Source organism: Apium graveolens, chromosome 10, assembly GCF_009905375.1.
Source record: "Apium graveolens cultivar Ventura chromosome 10, ASM990537v1, whole genome shotgun sequence".
Lineage (NCBI taxonomy): Eukaryota > Viridiplantae > Streptophyta > Magnoliopsida > Apiales > Apiaceae > Apium > Apium graveolens.
The window spans coordinates 46188747-46211302 of record NC_133656.1 but is presented as its reverse complement, the minus strand read 5'-3'; the positions used below and the strand labels follow the sequence as shown (position 1 = coordinate 46211302).

Here is a 22556-nt window from a genome sequence, read left to right as displayed (position 1 = left end):
GTCTATTTTCTTAAGCGACAGTGGTTTAATTCTGGCTTGTATGTTGTTTATAGGTTACCGAACTCACACCAGACCTATTACTACCCCCGGTCGCCCAGGCAAGTTTTCTACCCGTTATATTGTTGTTGTGATGTAAATATATTGATGCATTATCTTGAGATAAGTGCATGGTTGTTATTAGCAAGTCTTGCGATATATTGGAGCATGTTGATTTGATATATATATATATATATGCATGCCCGTTTCGTAATCTTGATGTTTCATTGTCGATTCAATTGTTATAAACTGCAAAATACCTATGCTAGAGATATGCATTAATTTCTTATACCCTTAGTATAGGGGACCCAAAGTTTAACATTTTTCTACATTGGGAGGCGATGTTCCCGAGTATAATATATATATAGTTTTCAAAACTACTAATCGAATAATGTTTATTCGATAGTTTTTAATTATAAGTGAATATTAGTTTGAATATTCATTCGAAGACTTATGACTCCGTTTATTTTATTAAATAACATTCTTTATTTTCTTAAAGAATATGTTTCGTTATTCTCCAAGTATTCGAGAAATAATTGATATCTTCAATCATTCTTACCTTAAATATTTTCAGAAAGTTACTTTCAAAACTTTTACTTCATTTGCTTTGATAAAAATTATTCGTTATTGGAATATTAATTATATCATAATATTAAGATATTCTTTGATTGTCTTGGAATTGATTTATTCTATCAAATCATCCTTATCCCAAACACTTTCAAAAATATTTTCGAGTGTTCAAAATGATTTTAAAGGCTAGAGCGGATCCCAAAACTTGTTTTCAAATTTAAGATCTTCCTTTCGAAGGGGATTTAAATACTTGCTTAAAAATATGAGGGACCGGCTCTGTGGTGTATTTTATATTCGTAACGAGGTTGTTGTTTTGATAAAAAAATTTGATTACTTGCCCAACGTTCAAGAAGTAAGTCCATCTAAATGAGTCGGCATAAGGGATAGGCCAGGGTACGGTCTATCAAGGTGTAAGAGGTTGGGTGACAGTCTATCAACGCGTGAGTGGTCGGGTAACGGTCTAGTGCGAGGTCATAATACGGCCAGGGTGATGACCGGCAAGGAATTTATCCATCTACTAGTAGAAAAGGTTACTTAATTGGTATCTTTTCAAGATCAGCAAGATATCGGGTTTATCCCAAAGTTTTCTTCTTTCCAAATTCATTGGATATTACAACTCTATTTATACTTTTCATGACAAAGGTTTTCAAGGAATGTATGAGATATATATATAGGTGTATATATATATATCGGGACTTAATGAAGTATCTCGTAACTTCATTTCTTTCAAATGATATTTCAAAGATTGAATTTATTCAAGTCTTATCTTGTAGTCTCATTTATGTGATGAACTTTTGAAACTGATTATACCTTGAACGGTGGTAGTTCAAGTAGTATTCGTAAAAGATATAAGTATATTGGATTATCTTCTAACTTCATCTTTTCAGCTTATATCTAGTTAATGATTATCTTATACATGACAAAGATTTTCAGAAAAACATTGAGACATGGTTAGATATATGAGATCATCTTACAACGATATTTTTATACAGTTATAAACTAGAACTCTGTGCATATTATGCATGAATAAGGATTTCCAATATTTTTAAAAGTATATTTATATACTGAATATTTTGCAACTTTGTCACGTTAAGATATCAAACTTGGTTCAATTGCTTGACCAAGACTTTCATGAGTACTATGGGAATTCTCATATATTGTTAATTATTATACATGTTATTTTGGTGGGCTTGTTGCTCACCCTTGCTTTATTTTTTCATCACACAACAACAGTTGACAAGATGAACAGGACCAAGCTCCCAATTTGCGAGCGGATAGGAAACGTTCCGCAGTTTCTTGAAGTCGTTGAAGTCGTTGTAGCTGAGGTAGGAACTACGAATATGCTAGGCTTTCAACTTTTGATGTACCAGACTTATGTATATTTATGAATTGTAATAATGGCAAAGAATATGTAAATTTATTCAGAAACCCTTTTGAGGCGTAATGACTTATAATTGTAGAATAAAATGACTTGTGTTATTTTTGGTATTCATCTCCGAGACTATAACTTGTGGTGTGTGTATGTGTATATTGTGGGGTCACATTAGGCAGTAGTTGGTTATGTATAAAGATTAAGTGTTACTAAGGAAAATGGAACTCGTAACAACCCGGATCCCTGACCCCGGATTTGGAGGTGTTACATAACAGAATGTACCCACGAAATTCATTTTTTTCTTCCAGGTCTCATGTATGCAACATTTCATAGCACTCCTTACATGTAAGCCACAATTAGACAATTTCGACGGTCTTTCTAATTCGCACATAATTTGTACACAAATATCCAAGTATACACACATTGTCTCTATAGACAAAATTACCAAAGTATAGACATCAAAGTCGCCTTTTGTAAGTAACATGTCATAGATAAGAAAGCTAACATAACTCTCAAGTCACACAAGTGTGTATGTTAAGTGTATTCGCTCAAATTCAATCAATAAAGTCATGTGCTACCATAAGCTTGGTTGTCCACCAAATCTCTACTATTTTGAATTTATGCATGCAATAAAAAGGTCTTCGTTAAAGGTTGTAGCATGGCTAAAGTAAAGGGTAGGATATCAATAAAAAGGCTTACAAGTGGCTAACTTGATAAAATAATATAGCAAAATGTTCATTCTTAATTAAAGCACTAAATATGAAACTAGATCATGTAAAAGGTGATCACTCTCATGTATTTCAGACTTCATATTGTACATATCAATGAACACAAACTCTTTTTGATCTTATCTTTTTTTCAAAGTTCAAGTATTTCTCAAGTAACCGAGGGCAGTGAAAAGTCACCAAGAAAAATAAGAGATATTACGTTAATCCCTCATAATTTCTAATACAATGTACTTAATACCAGCACATGCACATGGATCATCCCTTTCATTTGATATTACACTTTCCACTTGTTGATCTCAAAGGAGTACTTAACCTTTTTCCTTTTTTTTTTCTTTTTTTTTTCTTTTTTTTCAAGTTGATACCCACCAAATTATTCACACTTCAACAAATAAATCCCCACACTATATATCACCAACCCTCAAATGAATCAAAATGCTCTACTAGTAAATCAAGACATGAAAGAACAAGTAGGTTCAAGAATTTAGATAGGTGATATATCAAAAGAACGGATAAAAAGCTCAAAGGGGTTCACTAGGAATATAATTTATGGGTACTGTTTAGGTAAATACGGTTCATCCTAGTGCCTTTATCATTTCCATGCAGCCAAATACCATGTAGTCTCAACAAGGTTTAAAAAAGTTCTAGAGCACATACTTCAGCACTTACTAAAATTAACAAAGATGCATCTCAAGTTTTAGAATTTTTACAAGAACATACAAGGAATCATCATGCAACAAATAATTTTCTAAAGATATGACATATCAACTAATCATGCAAAAGAAGCTCACAAGACGTGTACTTATCCTTGTTTACACGCTTTGAGACATGGCATTATACAAGATTTGTTTTTTGGATTTTTTATATTCATGTTTTTTTTGGATTTTTAACACTAGGAACTCATCCCCAAACTTAAGTGGTTCATTATCCCCAATGAACTAACTAACTAACAAAATACTCAAAGAAAAAAATAATAATCTACACTAAAAAGGAAAGAAAACACCCCTGGGATTAAGGTGTAGGACGTTAACGTAGCAAGTCGGGATATAATTCTTATAGTTATTGTGATGGAGCTGAAAAGATGCAAAGAATAGTCTCGAACAACGGGCCATTGGAAACTAGAGAACCACGCGCTTGACACCCCTATTATTAATATATACAATACATTATATAAATAACATTATATAAATATTATAAAAAAATATTATTTTGGTATGCTAAAAAAATACAAACTTGCATATATAATATAAATTACATATCTCACATAAAGATATATATATATAATAGGTAGAGTATTAGATATTTACTTAAATAAATAAGTTTAAAAAAACTAAAAATAAATAAATAATTACAAATTAGAACAAAATAATAATAGTAATAATTATAATTATAATAATAATATGTACACAAGTTTTAAAATATACACATATAAAAAATAGTAGTTAAGAATAATAATAACAAAATAATATATATATTTAATAAATATAATAAAGATATTATTAAAAAAATAATAATATTATTATAAAAATAAAAATAAAAAACAAAATACATGGGAGGGGGTATTACATGCGGGGAGGGGGAGTTGGGTATTACACCGGGGGAGATTAACGTGTCACGGTACATGTTTAAGTACAAATAGGGGAGGCACTGTAGGTTGTTGTGCACGCAATGCGGGTCCCTCTCTTTTTTTCGCTTTATTCAGTTCCAGGGGATATCGCACTCGCGGGAAGAAATTCTGCACTCCAACTTCTTTTCAGTAGTAGTTAAACGCATTAAAAAGAGAACTTTGCACATCCAGGTAGCTCATTACATCATGTGATCGACGCTTTAAAGTCCCTTGGGTTGCCTCCCAAGAAGCACTTTTTGTAATGGTCATTAGCTTGACCAATTCAAAACCAATGTGATAAATTCGAAAATCCTCTTTCTCGATCATGAACACACCACCAGAAAAAGTATCAAGAAAGTTAGTAGTAGTTGTTATTAACCTGCTAAAAGTCTATTAACAAGCATCAATAAAATAGAATTTGAAATCAATAAATAACAGTTGAGTCAGTACTTGTGCAACTTTGGAAAAATTTGTGATAAAACAACGATAAAATTCAGCACCATAGAAAGAAAAAACTCTATTAACATTCACAGGAGGCGGAGGCTCAGGCGGTGGCTTATCTGCACTCCTTTTTTTTTCCGGGTCCAGGTGAACATATTGGCCTATTAAATCAACGAATAAAGAGATACATCCATATTCTCTCTCTTCTTCATCTTGAAACTTAAGAGCGGTTTCAAATGGATCACCAATCAAATTTTGAGAACTATCTTGGACAATAGGTGTAATCACATCAACATTGTAGAAAGTTTCATGAATTATAGGAGTTTTGTAAGTAGAGGCTAAAGTGATAATAAATTTACCAAAACCCAATCATTGGTCCATATAAGCTATGTCTCGATTTAGGAATGGTAGCTTAGGCACAAGTTGTGGAAGAGAAACAACCACCATCTCAATATTGCTTTCTTTTATTTCATCATCCTCACTCACATTGTCCTCAACAACAACATCATTGATCTTAGTATCGGTGGCATGCTCATCCTCGGAATTAATGTTCATATCAGCATCGAACATCGACAAATCATCATCATCAAGATCATTATCTAGAGTGATGACACTCTCATCCCCTTCAAGTTGAAGAGGTTATGATATTAAAAAATTCAGGTTGCATTCTAGTGGAAATGTTTACCAATTGTGCAATTTGAGATTCTATCATCAAACTTTCAGTTTTCAGTTCTTTAGTCGCATCAGTACTCTCCTTAAAACTCTTTTGCAGTTTCTTGAACAAATTATATACCTCACTTGTGTGAACAGGTTACACATCTACATTAGTTTGAAAAACTTGTAGAACTTTCTATAGTGGGGGATATTGATATTGCTGTAGTGATGGTTGCTCTTCGTAATATTGTTGCTCGTATTGATGTTGTTCACGACATATAAAATTCTGAACACCATTATCCATGTATGAGAAATCAGATTGATCCACCCATTCTTGATCAAATATATTAGAGTAATGGTTGTACCCATATCTATCTTTAAAAGAATTCATATGTCTTAATTAAGCATTCTGAGAATTGTAGATATTGTATGAGCATTCATACCTGACCCTGTACACCACAAATTGGGCAGAAGTTGTAGGTTTGAGGGGCCACTTGTGACATCTCATTGATACTCATTGGATGCATAGTGGGCTCTGTAGTCTTCAATGAAGCAATATCTTGAGTATGTGCCTCAACTAAGGAAGAGAGGTATGCAAAACCATGAACTTCATCCATAGTAAAGTTGTAATCACTCAACAAAGCCAGGAAAGCAGTGAAATCCGCCTCGATCAGAACCAAAGTTCCAATGAGACAACATAAACAATCTAAATAACCAAATTAAAAACTAACAGAAACTAGATGTCTCCCCAGAAGCGACGCCAAAAACTTGATGTGTTAATTTTAATATAACCACAAACGCACGGTGTCTATTGCTAGTATAAGGTGGCAAGTGGGTTGTATCCACAAGGAGACATGTTCTATCAATTTTGATTAAGTTACTATCAATTGTTTTAAGGACAAATTGATTATAAAGATTTTAACTAACTAATTAATATGACTAAATTAACACTAATTAATTAGATGCTAAACAAGGAACTAAAAACATAGGGCAATCAGGTCCACCATGCTTACATAATAATTGGCTTCTAAGCTAAAGCAATAAATGTGATCTCATAACTAAAGTATGTTAATCTCTCCCAAGCATTAACTCTCTCTAAATCATACACAATTTATCACTTCTATTAATTTAATTAGTTAGGTAATTTGAGCAACTGTTAATCTTTCCCGAGCATTAACGCTCTCAAAAATTCAATGATGCTCCCGCTCTCACTTTCAATTCTGCTAATCGTATGTGTGCCTCTAGTGAGTAAAATCTCCCGATCTATTACTCCTATTGCATTCATTTAATTCATGATATCGGACGATTACACAAATTAATAATTAAAATATAATCAACTAGAATTAGCCATAATCAATCAAATCACTGTGAAAATCATGCCAAGATTATAGTGCAAACATGGCTCCCCTTCCATGCCCTAAAAAATGACTACTCACTAATGATTAAACAAGTAAAACAACTTAGACAATAAAGAGGTATAATTAAACTAATAATAACATGTAAGAAAATCATATAAGAAAACCTGTAATATTCAATCTTGTCACGTGACCAAAATCCATGGCTTTCTTCTCTATATATAAAACAGTAACTATACTTTTACGTGTCTAAACTAATATTATGTCTAAACTCTAATAAAAAATATGTCCTATTTTAATAATATAAGTGTTTTATCAAATTATAAGTCAGAGTTCTAGACCGAATAGAATCTGTAATAAAACTTTCTAGTTGTCTGTTCACTACAGTTTTTGGGCTGCTCCAGCTGGATTCTCCCTACTGGACCATCTTTGAATTAAAGAGAATTATGTGGGTTGCACATGGACTTTAAGATTGTCATAAACAGAGTTCTAGAACTCAAGATACGATCCACACAATATTTGCAGCCCATGTAGCCCAATAATACGAATTTTCTTCTATTTTCACTCCAAAATAGGACCTTTTGCTCCAAATCCCTTCCAAGTCTAGAATTTCCTTGTATCCTACAATAAAATATCAAAACATCAAAACCTATTAAATAAATATCCAAATCAATGCAAAATAGAATTAATATGAAAATAAAATCATCTAAAATATATCTAAAAATATATTATATCAAATGTATGATTGTAGTTGTAAAAATCCGAAATCGAGCAATTAAAGATTCATCAACAAATCGGGATTTATCAAAAGAAATTGAATAAATTTTAATATTCTAATGATATTTAATACAATCATACTAAATCCTATCATTTAAAAATAATAAATGGAAACAAATTTGATTTTAAAAATAGAATCAAACACATGAATTCGTCATATTTTTTTTCAAAAAAATGAACGATTTTTAAAATACCTCCTATAACTTGATCGGTAGAACTATCACAACCTTAGAAATAATTTATTATTTTTTTATACTTTTACACATTCTTTTATAAAGTACAACTATGATTTTTAATAATTGCTCTGGTTGGTATGTCAATATCTTAATTATTTGTTTTCCTATTGGAACTTGCCTAAAAACACCTAATCAATTAAACATCAGAAAAATACTGGCAACCCATTAATGTGTCTTTTACTAAGAATTCAGATCATTTTACAAGTTGAAAAGGATTAGTAACAATTAATAAAATATATACAGACACGTTTAGATAAAAAAATGTCCTATTTAGGAAACTTAAGTTAATACCGTAAAAACTTCTATACAGTAATATATTTGAGACCGAGGAAAAATATTATTATAAAGAGATTATTCTTAAATAGAGGTTAATATATAAATTTTTTATGTAAAAGGTAATTATGAAATATATAATTAAATAATTTCATTAAACCAACTAGATTAATATCAATAAGTTACTCTCACGTCCTGATGAGTAATAAATGGTGTAGAGTTAATTGAAAAAGAATTATTACTGGAAATGGCCCAAATTGAAACTATAATTTCTTTAATTTAAAACAACACACGAAACATATATTTTATTAATAATATATTCTTTCATATTGTGAGTAAAGTTCAATGGAGTCCACCTTTTTATTGGAGTTCTCGGAGTCCATCTATGTTCTGTAAATAAAAAATCTTGTAAAACGTGTTATCTTGTAAAAACATGTTTCATAAATATCACTACTTCAATAAAATCATGCAAATCTCATATATTTACAAGTATAATATGTACGTTCTGCAACTAAATATATATGTTCTACAACATAAACATTTATATTCTGCAAACTAAGCATGTTTTGTAGAATAATATATTTTGCAATGTTCGACTTGTAAAATACAACCAATCTCCAGGATTTTTAATAAAATAGTGATGTTTGTAGAACATCATTCAAAAAATATTATGTTGTAATATTTTAAGTGTTATTTTAGTTGCAGAACATATATGGACTCCAATAATATAATCAACTCCATAGAACTTAACTATTCATATTGTTATAAGAGTAAAAAGTGCCTAATTACGTGTTTTAATTGTATTTTAACGATAGAATTATTAAATTTTCATTCAAATTATGTAATTATAGATGTTTCATGACTAGCATATTAATATTAAAAAAAACTTTTATACTCGTCTAACTTGAGTATAGACTTAGGAGTTGTAAGAACCGGAAAATTATGATTATTTTGTGTTATATTAAATGAGTACTATGTGTTTTATTATATCATAATTATGATTAATCATAAAATGTTATCTGTTATGTGCCATATATGCTCAGTATGGTTCGGGATATTTTTCAGCTATTTTATTACATGTTAAATGGATTTATATTCGTTATAGATTAAAAACTAGGTCATATTTATTGCTAGGGTTCGTGAGCTTCGAGGCTCGATTTGACTGCTCTCGTGTTTCGTGACTCGATCTGCCTTAATAAGATGTGTACGTACCTTGTTGTATGCCAAGGATCAAGTCTTAAAATGTAGTTCTGATTTATGGGGCGAGGCTCCTTATATAGGCACGAGATGCCTTGAAGTTAGATTAGGCTTAGGAGACTTGGTGGACAACTCTTAGATTTAGAGTGGACTTTGAAGTCCCATGATGCAGGAAATTGAATCCTTGTTCCATGGGGTTTCTTGGAGGTCAATCTCCAAGAAGTTATATCCCTATTTAGATTCCACTTGTCAGCTGATTTTACCCTTATTAATTAATTAACATGCAGGGTTTTGGGCCCTTTATGATGGGCTTTATTGTTGGCCCAACCCGGGCGTAATTAATGCGATATTAATTACGCAACCATGATTTATTTTTCTCCTTATCATTTGCCCCCAACTTCCGGGATACTGTAAAGATTTTGTGGAAGTTAAGTTCGTTTAATCCATCACAGGGTATTGTTTTATGCATAAAGTGTGGAGCGACCTACATATTTATAATGATCTTTGCTTATTCAAGACTTCATGGAATTTATTGGGGCTTCCCTATTAATTTTCTTACCTTATTCCTATTTTTTAGGAATTTTCTGGCACTTTTAAGATTTTTCCCTTATTTTATGAGATTTTTCTTTAACTTTCAGGAATTTTCTAGAAATTTTCCTTAATTTCCAGAAAATATTCATAATTTTCAGGAATTTTCTAGGAATTTTCCTTAATTTCTAGAAATATTCATAATTTTCAGGAATTTCTATTTCTTCCTTTTTTATATAATTTCGACCAGGGTTCCATTCGACAAGGATCCTGGTCGAATTACGGTCCCAAAACTCCTGGTCGAAGCTCCTTTCGGTTAGGATGATTCGATCAGAATCCTGACCGAATTAAGCTCCTATATTTTCTGATCGTGCATAGTTTTGACTAGGATGATTCGATCAGAATTCTGATCAAATTTCGATCAGGGTTTATTTGCAAAATCATATTTTGATCGAATTAAGGCCCAATATTTTCTGCTCGTGGAATTTTCGATTAGGAACGTTCAATCACAATTTCTGGTCGAATTTTCGGTCAAGACCTGGTGCTTATCCCATATTCTGACCGAATTAAGGATCATTACTTTTTGATCGACTATTTTTTCGACCACAATCTTTCAACCAGATTCGGACAAAATTTTGGGCAGAATTTTAATAATTTTTGACCGAATTACACCTCTATATTTCCTGGTCGTGATATTTTTCAAGCAGGTGCTTTCGATCAGGAAATAAATCAAAATCCAGACCGAATTTAGGTCGAGATTTTAATTCTTGATTTGATTTTAATTAGGCCAGGCTTTTCGTTCATGGGCCTTTTTTATGGGTTTTTTTACTAGGGGGCCCCCTTTTTTTATGGGCTTTCCTTTTCTTGGCCCAGTTTTTCCTGGGCTTCTTACTTACCCAATTCTGGAATGTTCCATAATTCTTTTTATACATATATATCATTTTTCTTTGTATTTATCTTATTTTTTAAGAGCCTTCTAGAAGTCTCTAGAGTTGGGCCTAACCCTTTTGGTTGGGCTTTTAACCTGCTATAAACGGTTAAAATTCCGTTTTTACAGGCCCATTAACCGGCCCATTAACCGGCTAGCTAGGAGGGTTATATAAGAGAGGAGAGTGAAGTGAGATTTCACAACTCACTTTCTCATCTCTCACTTCAAAAACTCTCCTCCTCTCTCTCAACCTCCAAGAATTTTATGGTAGAAATCAGCCTTTTCCGCCCACCCTCTTCTTCCTTCCTCCGCCTCAAGCTTTACTCCAACCTCCATTAATGGCTGACAAAGGTTCATAAAGGGCAGAGAAGATTGCTTTAGCATCTAAGAGAGTTAACGACATCGAAATTCGCTCTTCTTATATGTCATTGATAGATATGATTAATAATAGGGGAGACGAATACCCGTATAACGCTCATTTAGATTCATTTGACTATTGTAACAAATGGTAAAAGGAAGATGCTATTGATGAACTTAACACAACTTATAACGTTCACCCTTCCCTTAGGATAGTTCCTGCTGAAGGTGGTGATCTTACATGCCACTGGAAGCCTGACACTTTATTTGTTTATGTCGATGCCCTTACCGCGGGGCTAAGGTTTCCTTTTCATGAGTCCATTCCTAGATTATTAGCTGATTTGCAAATCAATCCTTGCCAACTTCCCCCAAATGCCTGGAGAAATATCCTTTGTTTCATGGTTTTATGCCTTAGGAGTGGCTTTCCTCTTTCCGTAGCTGTGTTTAGAAAAAAAATTCAATGCTATAATAGTGCCCAACCCGGTTGAGTTTATATTAGACAACGACCCAAGTATCCACAATTATTCAACAATGCTTCAATCCCTGATAACAACCAGCACTTGAGGGATAGTTTTTTTGGGCTCAGATGAGAGAATGGTGACTAGGGCACACTCTTTAGATCCTCCTTCGGGAAGGTCACTGATAGCAGTCCTAAAACCATCCACCTATCTCCCGAGTAAACTATCATATATAATGAGCTTATAAAGGATAATGGCCACACTCCCAGCTGGACTTTGTTAGAGGAATTTTCTTTGATTCAAGTGGGACTTTCCTCAGTTTCTCCGCAGGGTACTTCTTTTCTTCCCTTCCCATGTTTTCTTCTTTTTCATGTGCTATTGACAACACTTATCTTTGTTTTTCCCTTATTTTTGCAGCTTCTAAGGAAATCAGCAGTGAGAACTTGCCTATTATTGAGGAAACAACAAGAATGAAAAAGGCTTGGCTTGCGGGGTTGGATCCCCGTGGTAAGCTAATGGAGCCTAGCTTTCTAAAGAAAAATAAAGAGCCCATGGTGGAGGCTTCTTCCGGGGGGACTGAAACCCCAGCTGCTCCTGCTTCTATAGCTACTGGTACTTTCCAGCCTCTCTGGGGACTCCGTCGAGGGGATACTGTGGTTAGTTCCACGAAGCACGCATGAGATTGGTCCTATCACTCTGTGACCCCTAAGGACTTCACTGACATTGTGGCTGCTCCAGACTTGGAGAGGATTAAGATTATGGGTGCCCAATATCCAGCATCGGTAAGGGCCTTCCCCTTTTTATTCCTCCTTTTTTATATATATACTTGTAAATTTATTTTGTCTTACACCCTTTGTTTATCATTTTGTTTCAGTCCAACGCTTATTTCCAAGCGGCTGTGATACAAACCGAGTTCTGGAAGAAAGCCTCGAATAACATGGAAAACGCCCTCAGGAGGCAACATAGGAAGTATGCTGCACTGGAGAAGAAGATGAAGCGCAAGGAGAAGGATCTGGGGGAGGCTAATATTGAGCTAGTTACTCTGAAGGCTGAGAAGGACAGAGTAATTGATGCTTACCCGGACACAGATGAGTTTGCTTAGTCCATGAAGGTTAGGAACAACACGGTATTCCCTGGGTTTTTTAGGACTGGCTGGGACACGGCCCTTGGGACCGTGAACGAGGCTTGTCCCGACATTAACCCGGCGGACTACGTGTGCCCTAATAATGAGGCCTTACTTCAGAGGTTCCGTACCCGCGTAGTTATCTCGGATAATATTACTCAGGATTAGCTTCTTCCTATTCTAGAGTCGTCTTCCATACCTGTTGTAGCGGATCTTAGCTCTTCTTCTTCCGAGACCGGCATCGCTGAGACGTCGAGTGAGAGTGAAGGGGATGACGACATGGATGCGGATGGCACCTCTGGTCCTTAGAGTTTTCATTGGCCATGCGTGGCTTTGTTATTTATGATCAGAACTTGTAACAGTCTCTTTATTTATCGAACTTTACATTTTTATATCCGAATTTATGTACTTAGTTTTATTTATTATAACTCTTTGTGCTATATAAACTTAATACCATATATTAGAAACTTTATGAATTTCATAAACTCTTGGGACTCGTCCATTACATAAGTCTTGGTAAAACATAAAATAATAGCCTTGTACTATAACATAAAATCCTAAGCGAGCAAAGCTTCAAGGTGCTTTTCAACCAATTTGCCAAGTGATAATATTTCCCATCAGGCTTATACGTAGCAGACTTTCAGTTCTATGCGTGCCAAGTTGTTGAGTGGCATTTATGACACTTTATAATGCTCTAATAAGCTTTGAATTGATGCATTTGTACTCAAGTTGTTAAGTGTTTTAACGTGTTTTCTAGTGTTTTTGCATTTCAGGCATTAATCTGTGAATCAGGTGAATTAGCATTGTTTTGGTGCTAATTTGGTGTCAAGGTGGTGTTGGAATAAAAGCTCGTGGAAAGCCGGCTCGAAGCAGCAAGGAAAAAGAAGAAATCTGAGTTTTTCCCAGAAGGATGGCGCGTCCGCGCTATGATAGTGTGCGGCCGCGCCAGGATTCCAGAATGGCAGCGCGCCCGCGCTGTGACAACGCGCGGCCGCGCCGGTGCGGAAATTAAAGAATCCTGATTCTAATTCGATTCTAATTGGGGAGACTTCCAGATTGCAAAGGGCTGCTATATTTATTTAAATAAGAATGTTTTCAAGTGAGAGACATACCAGAATGCAAGGAGAGTCGTAAGAACACCATTTTTAGCACGATTCAATGAAGGCGAAGAAGATCTTGTTTTTACTTGTGAATCTTTGTTTTAAGTTGTATTTTGGATGCTAGTTTTCTAACTTGTGAATCTTTACTCTTGTTTGTACTTGGTTTTATATATTCGTTATAAAGACTACGTTTGTTATACCATGCTTTCATCGGAACCCATGTTGATGATGAGTCTAATCATGGGCTAATCATTATCGTGGGGTTCTAGCGGATTTATTTATGGATTTCTTTAGTTAAATTAAATGATACCTTAGTATGTGGTGATTGATTGATATCCTAATATTGGTTGTGCGTAGTTGTCTTATGAGTGTCGCGAACTTATAAGATACTGTGTTAATTCTTAATGAAGCGACACTGAATTTAAGGATTTAGAACTTGCCATGCTAGCATAGGTTCATGTATTGTTATGCATGATTCGTAGGTAATTTTACCCATCTTATTTGCCTTGTGTAATCAAGATAGATAACTTCTGCTTAAACCGTTATGTTGTCAAATTCTATAGACATATAGGGTCTCAATATAATTAGTGTCTAAACAGCTTCTATCTCATTTGTGGATGTCTGGTAGTATGGTACTCGTGCAATGAAAGTTGGCGTTTATCAGTTTCGTGTTGTCTGATTAGTGTCATCACCATTGCATGCTAAGGTTAAGAATAATAAGGCTATTGAATGATGTATTTAATGAAGTTAGAATCCCATGGTTGTCATATACATTAATCTAAATAATCTTATTCTTGTAGTTATAATAGTTAGTGTAATTCTTAGTTATAAACAACCAAAATTTGTTATCGTCTTAGCATTGAATAATAACCATACATTGTTTCTTAAGTGTGTGAATTAATTAGTCAAGCAATACAGTCTCTGTGGGAACAAACTAGAAAAGATTCTATACTATTTGCGAACTCGTATACTTGCGTGGAATATTAGCGCGTGTTTAGCGACTAGCAAGTTTTTAGCGCCGCTGCCGGGGACTGCAATGTTAATTATTAGTTTATGTATTTTCCATCAGTGGTCGTTAAAGTTCATTGACTCGGACATTGTTACTTAGTTGTTTCCTTGTTTTATTTCAGGTACTCTAGCGAGGGTGTATGCATACGCGTTCGTATACTCGTAAGAGAACACTGGATAAAGCCGAGAAAAGAGCTTGTGGTAGTTCGTAAGGAAGTTTTTGAGGAAGAAAAGAAGGTAGAAAAAGAAGAGAAAATTGAAGAACCGACTTTAATAGAGATGGGTGATCAAGCAGAAAATACAAAGGCTTTGATGGACTATTCTCAGCCTAAGAGTAATGACATTCAGTCAAGCATCATCAGACCAGCCATCAGGGCTAACACTTTTGAGATCAAGTCAAGCACGGTTCAGATGATACAGAACTCAGTTCAGTTTTGGGGTTCTCCTACTGAAGACCCCAACATGCACATTAGGGATTTCATCGAGATCTGTGACACCTTCAAGTTTAATGATGTGACTGAAGATGCTATCAAGTTACTCCTCTTCCCATTCTCTCTAAGGTACAAGGCTAAGTGCAGGTTACACTCTCTACCAGCAGGGTCTATCACCACTTGGGAGGATCTTGCGCAAAAGTTTCTCACTAAATTCTTCCCTATGGCGAAGACTGCTGCAATCAGGAATGCTCTTACTCAGTTTGCTCAGCAAACTGGAGAATCTATGTGTGAGGCTTGGGATCGATATAAGGAGATGCTAAGGAAGTGCCCACACCATGGCATGCCCGATTGGATGATTATCAACTGTTTCTACAATGGATTGGGTGCTACTTCTAGACCCATGCTTGATACAGCATCATGAGGAGCCTTGTGGGATAAAAGCTACGATGAAGCTTATGAACTTAATGAATTGATAGCTGCTAATGAGTACCAGAATCATTCCCAGAGGCTGACTCAGGGAAAAGTCGCAGGAATTCTGGAGTTGGACGCAGCAACTGTTATCGCTGCCCAACTTAAGGCTTTGACGATGAAGGTGGACACTTTGGCTAATTATGGATTTAATCAAATCGCAAGTTTCTGTGAGCTTTATGCTGGTGCCCATGAGACTGATCAGTGCGTAATTTCTAGTGAATCAACTCAGTTCGTGAGCAACTTCCAGCGATCGTAGCAACAAGTGCCAACCACCTATCATCCCAACAACCGTAATCATCCTAATTTCAGTTCGAGCAACACTCAGAATGAGGTTCAACAACCTTATTAGCAATATCCAGCTAAGTAGTACAACCCCCTAGTTTTCAACAACTGCAATATTCACCAAGACAATAACTCTAGCTGCAACAAGCCAATGAAAAATCTAAATTAGAGGAGTTGAAGCTTATGAGCAAGAGTCAAGCTATTTCTATCAAGACCTTGGAAAATCAGATGGTGCAAATTGCCAATGCTTTGCTAAATCGTCAGCCTGGTACACTACCTAGTGACACTGAAGTGCCAGGAAAAAGGGAAGCTAAGGAGCAGGTAAAGGCAATCACTTTGAGGTCTGGATAGGTTGCAAATTCCGAACAAACTCAAGTGTTGACTGAAGAAGCTGAGGCTGAGAAAGAAGTAGAGCAGCAGGAAGTAGAAGTGGAACCAAGAAAGACTGCTGTTGAGCATATTCCTCCTGAGGGTAATACAGGGGAGAAGTAGATCTATCCTCCACCGCCTTTTCCCAAGAGGCTGCAGAAGAAAAAGCTGGACAAGCAATTTGAGAAGTTTCTAAAGGTGTTCAAGAAACTTCGTATCAATATACCTTTCGTTGAGGCTCTTGAGCTGATTCCTAGTTATGTAAAATTTATGAAAGGTATTCTCTCTCGAAAGGTGAAGTTAGATGATTTAGAGACAGTCGCTCTCACGGAGGAATGCAGTATTGTGCTGTAACAGAAGTTGCCTCTGAAGCTTAGGGATCCATGAACTTCACTATTCCGTGTACTATTGGAAAAGTGTCTTTTGACATATTCTTATGTGACTTGGGAGCTAGCATCAATTTGATGCTTTGTCAATCTTCAAGCAGTTGGACTTGCCTGATCCAAAACCAACTTATATGACCTTGCAGTTGGCCGACCATACTATTACATATCCGCGAGGTATTATGGAGGATGTCTTGGTCAAGATTGATAAACACATCTTCCCTGCTGATTTCGTCATTCTTGATTTCGAGGAGGATAAGAAGATTCCCATAATTTTGGGGAGACCTTTCTTGACGACTGGCAGAACCTTGATAGATGTGTAGAAGGGTGAGCTCACAATGCGACATCTAGATCAAGATGTGACTTTTAATGTGTTCAACTCTATAAATTTCCTACTGATAATGAGGAGTGCTTAAAAGTGGAGCTGGTTGATTCGATGGTCACATCGGAACTTGATCAATTGCTAAGGTCCGATGCCTTAGAAAAAGCCTGTTGGGGAATTCAGATAGTGAAGAGGACGAAGGTGAAGAACAATTGCAGTATTTGATTGCTTCTCCCTGGAAGAGGAAGATAGATATGCCTTTTGAATCTCTTTGAATGGAGAAATTGAACAAAGCTCCTAAACGCCTCAAGCCATCTATTGAGGAAGCTCCCACTCTTGAGTTTAAACCTTTACCTGAGCATTTGAGGTATGCGTTTTTAGGTGATGCATCTACTCTTCCTGTTATTATTTCATCTGACCTTTCAGGTAGTGATGAGGAATAGCTTTTGAGGATTCTGAGAGAGTTCAAATCGGCAATTGGCTGGACTATAGCAGATATCAAGGGAATCAGCCCTTCTTACTGCATGCATAAAATTTTGCTAGAGGAAGGTAGCAAGCCTACGGTCGAGCAGCAAAGAAGACTCAATCCAATCATGAAGGAAGTAGTGAAGAAGGAAATTCTGAAGTGGCTAGATGCAGGGATCATCTACCCTATTTATGACAGTTCATGGGTAAGCCCGATTCAATGTGTGCCAAAGAAAGGTGGAATTATTGTGGGAGTAAATGAGAAGAATGAGCTTATTCCTACGAGGACAGTCATGGGGTGGAGAGTTTGCATGGACTACAGGAAGCTGAACAAAACCACTACAAAGGATCACTTCCCTTTGCCCTTCATTGATCAGATGCTCGACAGGTTGGCTGGTCATGAGTACTATTATCTTCTGGATGGTTATTCGGGTTATAATCAAATTTGTATCGCTCCAGAAGATCAGGAGAAAACTACCTTCACTTGTCCATTTTGGTACTTTCGCCTTTAGATGAGTTTCTTTTGGTCTGTGTGGTGCACCAGCTATATTTCAGAGATGTATGATGGCCATCTTTTCTGATATGATTGGCCAAAATGTGGAAGTGTTCATGGACGACTTCTCAGTCTTTGGCGATTCATTTGATGAGTGCTTGCAAAATCTTGGACACGTTCTCAAGAGGTGTGTTGAGACCAATTTGGTTCTCAATTAGGAGAAATGTCACTTAATGGTGTGTCGGGGCATTATTCTCGGGAACAAGATTTCTAGTAAAGGTCTTGAGGTGGATAAGGCCAAGGTGGGGGTCATTGAGAATCTTCCTCCACCCATTTTTATTAAGGGAATTCGCAGTTTTCTTGGGCATACGGGTTTCTACAAGCGTTTCATCAAAGAATTCTCAAAAATATCAAAGCCATTGTGTAGTCTGCTAGAGAAAGATGTTCCTTTCAAGTTTGATGACGAGTGCCTTACAGCTTTTGAGACATTAAAGAAGAGTTTAATCACGGCACCGGTCATAACTGCACCTGATTGGAATGAACCTTTTGAGATGATGTGCGATGCAAGTGACTTTGCAGTTGGAGGAGTTCTTGGACAAAGGAAGAACAACATATTTCATGTGGTCTACTACGATAGTAAGACCCTAAATGGTGCTCAACTGAATTATACTACTACGGAGAAAGAACTTTTGGCTATTGTCTATGATTTTGAGAAATTTCAATCTCATCTACTTGGCACTAAGGTGACAGTTTTACTGATCACGCTGCAATTTGATATCTAGTCTCAAAGAAGGACTCGAAGCCTAGATTGATTAGATGGGTTCTTTTACTTCAAGAATTTGAACTAGAGATCAAGGATAGAAAGGGGACTGAAAATCAAGTCGCTGATCATCTCTCGCGTTTAGAGAATCTTAATGCTACTTCATTGGATAAGACATTGATAAATGAATCTTTTCCCGACGAGCAGCTGTTTGGAGTGCAAGAAGAAGAACCGTGGTTCGCAGATATTGTGAACTACCTTATGAGTAATATCATGCCTCTCGACTTATCTTATGCTCAAAGGAAGAAGTTTCTACATGAAGTGAAGTGGTATATATGGGATGAGCCATTTCTTTTTCGACAGGGAGCTGACCAAATCATCTAAAGATATATTCTTTATAGAGAAATGGGGGGAATCTTCTGAGATTGCCACTTAACGGCTTATAGAGGATATTATGGTGGAGAAAAGACAGCAGCTCGTGTTCTTCAAGTAGGTTTCTTTTGGACAACATTGTTTAAAGATGCTCATCAGTTCGTTTTGAAATGTGAACGATGTCAATGTGTGGGTAATATGTCTAAGAGGGATGAGATGCCTCTTAATGTGCTTCTCGAGGTTGAGGTTTTCGATGTCTGGGGAATTGACTTCTTGGGGCCATTTGTCTCATCTTGTAATAATTAGTATATCTTGTTGGCGTTTGATTACGTGTCAGAATGTGTTGAAGTTAAGGCGTTGCCAACAAATGATGCGAAAGTGGTGCTTAATTTTCTTCACAAGCAGATATTCACAAGTTTTGGAACTTTAAGAGTCATAATCAGTGATAAGGGGTTGCATTTTTACAATCGCAAGTTCACTGCTATGATAAAAAGGTATAATGTGAATCATCGCATTGCTACGGCTTATCATCCTCAGACGAATGGTCAAGCTGAGGTGTCTAACAGAGAGATGAAGTGCATTTTAGAGAAGGTTGTGTGTCCATCAAGGAAAGATTGGTCTTTGAAGCTTGATAAAGCTGTTTGGGCTTATAGAACAACATATAAGACTCCATTGGGAATGTCGTCATTTCAGTTGGTTTATGGTAAGGGGTGTCATTTTCCTGTGGAGCTCGAGCATAAGGCATATTGGGCTTTGAAGACGTTGAATCTAGACTTGGATGTAGCTGGAAAGAAGAGGATGCTTCAATTGAATGAACTCGACGAGTTTCGACTTCAAGCTTATGAGAATAACAAAATGTTTAAGGAGAAAGTCAAGAGGTGGCACGATCGGGGTTCAGTGCTCAAATCATTTAGGCCGGGGCAACAAGTTCTTTTCTTCAACTCTCATCTCTGTCTTTTTCCCGAAAAGTTGAAGTCAAGATGGTTAGGGCCGTTTATTGTTAAAACTGTGTTTCCACATGGAGCGGTGGAAATTTTTGAGAATGATCCGGGTCAGGCATTCAAGGTAAATGGTCAGAGGTTGAAGAATTACTATGGTGACATGGCAAACCACGAGGTGGTTAGTGTCATTCTATTGTCCGTTTGATCTCGCGATTCTACGTCGAGCTAGCGACGTAAAAGAAGCGCTTCTTGGAGGCAACCCAAGTTTTTTATACATTAGTAAGTAGAAGAAGCAAGAAGAAAGGAGAAAATCACAAAAAAATCAGAAAAAGAAAAAAATATTCAGGGCTCACTTCAGAAGCTTGGTGCGTCCGCGCTGTCCTAGCGCGCGACCGCGCTGTCCTAGCGCACGACCGCGCTGATTTCACAGAAACATGGCACACCTGCGCTATTATAGCGTGCGGCCACGCTGATTTGGCAGAAGTAGCGCGCGCCCGCGCTGTCTCAGCGTGCGGCCGTGCCGGGTCCTGACTTAGAAAAAAATAAAACAGCAGTTTCAAGAGAAAATCGGGATTTTTAGTCAAAAATCAATTCCAAACCGATTTTTAATCCCCCACATCCCATAATTCCCCCTCCAAATCAAACCCATTACTCCCATTATTCCCATTATCAAATTCCACTTTTATTCCATATATAATTATCTTTTCACTACCTATATATACATACACCTCATACACAACATCTTCACCAATTCATAAATTCTCAAACATAAATTCTCTCTCAAGCACAACTCTTATTCTCTCTACTCACTTCCAATGGCACCCAAGAGACAAAGAACACAAGTCAACGGCAGCACCACCGATTCATCAAGTATGGGTGGTGTAAGTCCAAGGTTCTCTACTCTCGAGGCTGAAGTGGAGTATACTAGGCTTCTTTTGAAGCCAATCATCAAGGAGCGAGGTTTTCTGCCATCAGGGAAGGATGGTCAGCTGTTGGAGATGATTCAGGAGATGGGATGGGTTTCTTTTTGTGATGAACCCGCTGCTTTGCCTATGGGTGTTGTGGGAGAGTTCTATGCAAATGCCAAGGCCGAGAAGAATGGCTTTACGGTGGTGCGAGGGAGGACGGTGGAGTATAGTGCAGAGGCTATCAAGGCTGTGATTGAGCAGCCCGCGAGGAAGGTGGGGCAGGACACCTGGAACGATAAGACTCCAGAGGACTTTGATCTGGATCTTATTGTTACTACTCTATGCCAGCCCGATACTCACTAGAAGATCAAGAGGGGCACGACCGAGTATTCTACGTTCCCAGCTTCCAGAATGAACTGGTTTTCCCATGCATTTAATGCTTTTATATGTGCTAACATCATGCCATCGTCGCATGTGCATGAGACTACTGTGGAGCGTGCACGGTTGTTATGGGGCATTCTTCAAGGCGATTATATAGATTTGGTGGTGGTAATTTATCAGGGGATTCTGAAGTTCTTGAGGGGGAGTACTACGGGGTCTATTCCATATGTGTTCGTTGTGACGTAGCTATGCATGGCAGTTGGTGTTCATTGGACCGCACAGGAGCAGTTGCAGATCCTGAGTGCTCCTATTGACAACACTACTTTGGCTACGATGCAAGAATGAGATGGAGGCAAGCCCGATCTGAAGGGGCTTGGTTATACTTTTGACCACGTACCTGGTGGGAGGCCAGCTGTTGGGGCCACTCAGGCGAGCAGGACTGCATGGAGATCTCAGTTAGGAGATGAGGCACACCCATCACAACAGGCGCATGAGGAGGATGAAGGAGCTGATATGGGAGCTGGCATGAGCATGATACAGTACAGGCATCTGGCATGGAGGATGGATGCGATGCATGACATCTACAGCAGGTTCGCACGTGATCTCACCCAGGCACTTGGGACAACATTTAGAGCCACCAGAGTTGATATCTAGTAGCCAGTTTTTGGTGAGGATTTCGTGTATCCACCTCCGAACACACCTGACACTCCACCCGCTGAGGGTGAGGATTCTGATTCTGATTAGGTATGCCTGATTCCTTGCTATTATCTTCACTGAGGACAGTGAATATTTTAAGTTTGGGGGTAGTACTTGAAGTAATATGTTTTTGTGTGGGTCTCATATAGTTGCATGTTCATGATAGTTTAGTTCATATAGTTTGCATATTTTGCCATATATTTTTTTATTTTTATTTATTTTTTATAGTTTTATGTTATTTTGTTCATATAGTTTTCATGCATTTGCATTATAACATGATCCCTTAGATGATATTCCGATTGACTTGTGATATTGATGCTAGTGTAGTGATGTCGTGTTTAGAGATGTTAAGTCGTATTAAGTTGATTTGCATACTAGAGACACTTGTATTTCACTAAGTCTTATAGGTTGCTAGAGTGCTAGATCATAGTCATGGTTTGTTGTGTTGTCAAAGTTTAATCGCTTGTTTATATTTAGAATTTAGGATATTCTCTTAATAGTAAAAGACACGGATATTTAAAAATTGTAGGAAATT

The 22556-nt window shown here is 36.7% G+C and overlaps 1 non-coding gene across 1 annotated transcript; it reads right to left on the bottom strand.

Moving 5' to 3' along the window:
• Positions 1-15413: 15413 nt before the first annotated feature.
• LOC141694481 (small nucleolar RNA R71) lies at positions 15414-15520 on the bottom strand. The gene has a single exon (XR_012563784.1). It is a non-coding gene; the product is annotated as a small nucleolar RNA R71 (small nucleolar RNA).
• Positions 15521-22556: the final 7036 nt, after the last annotated feature.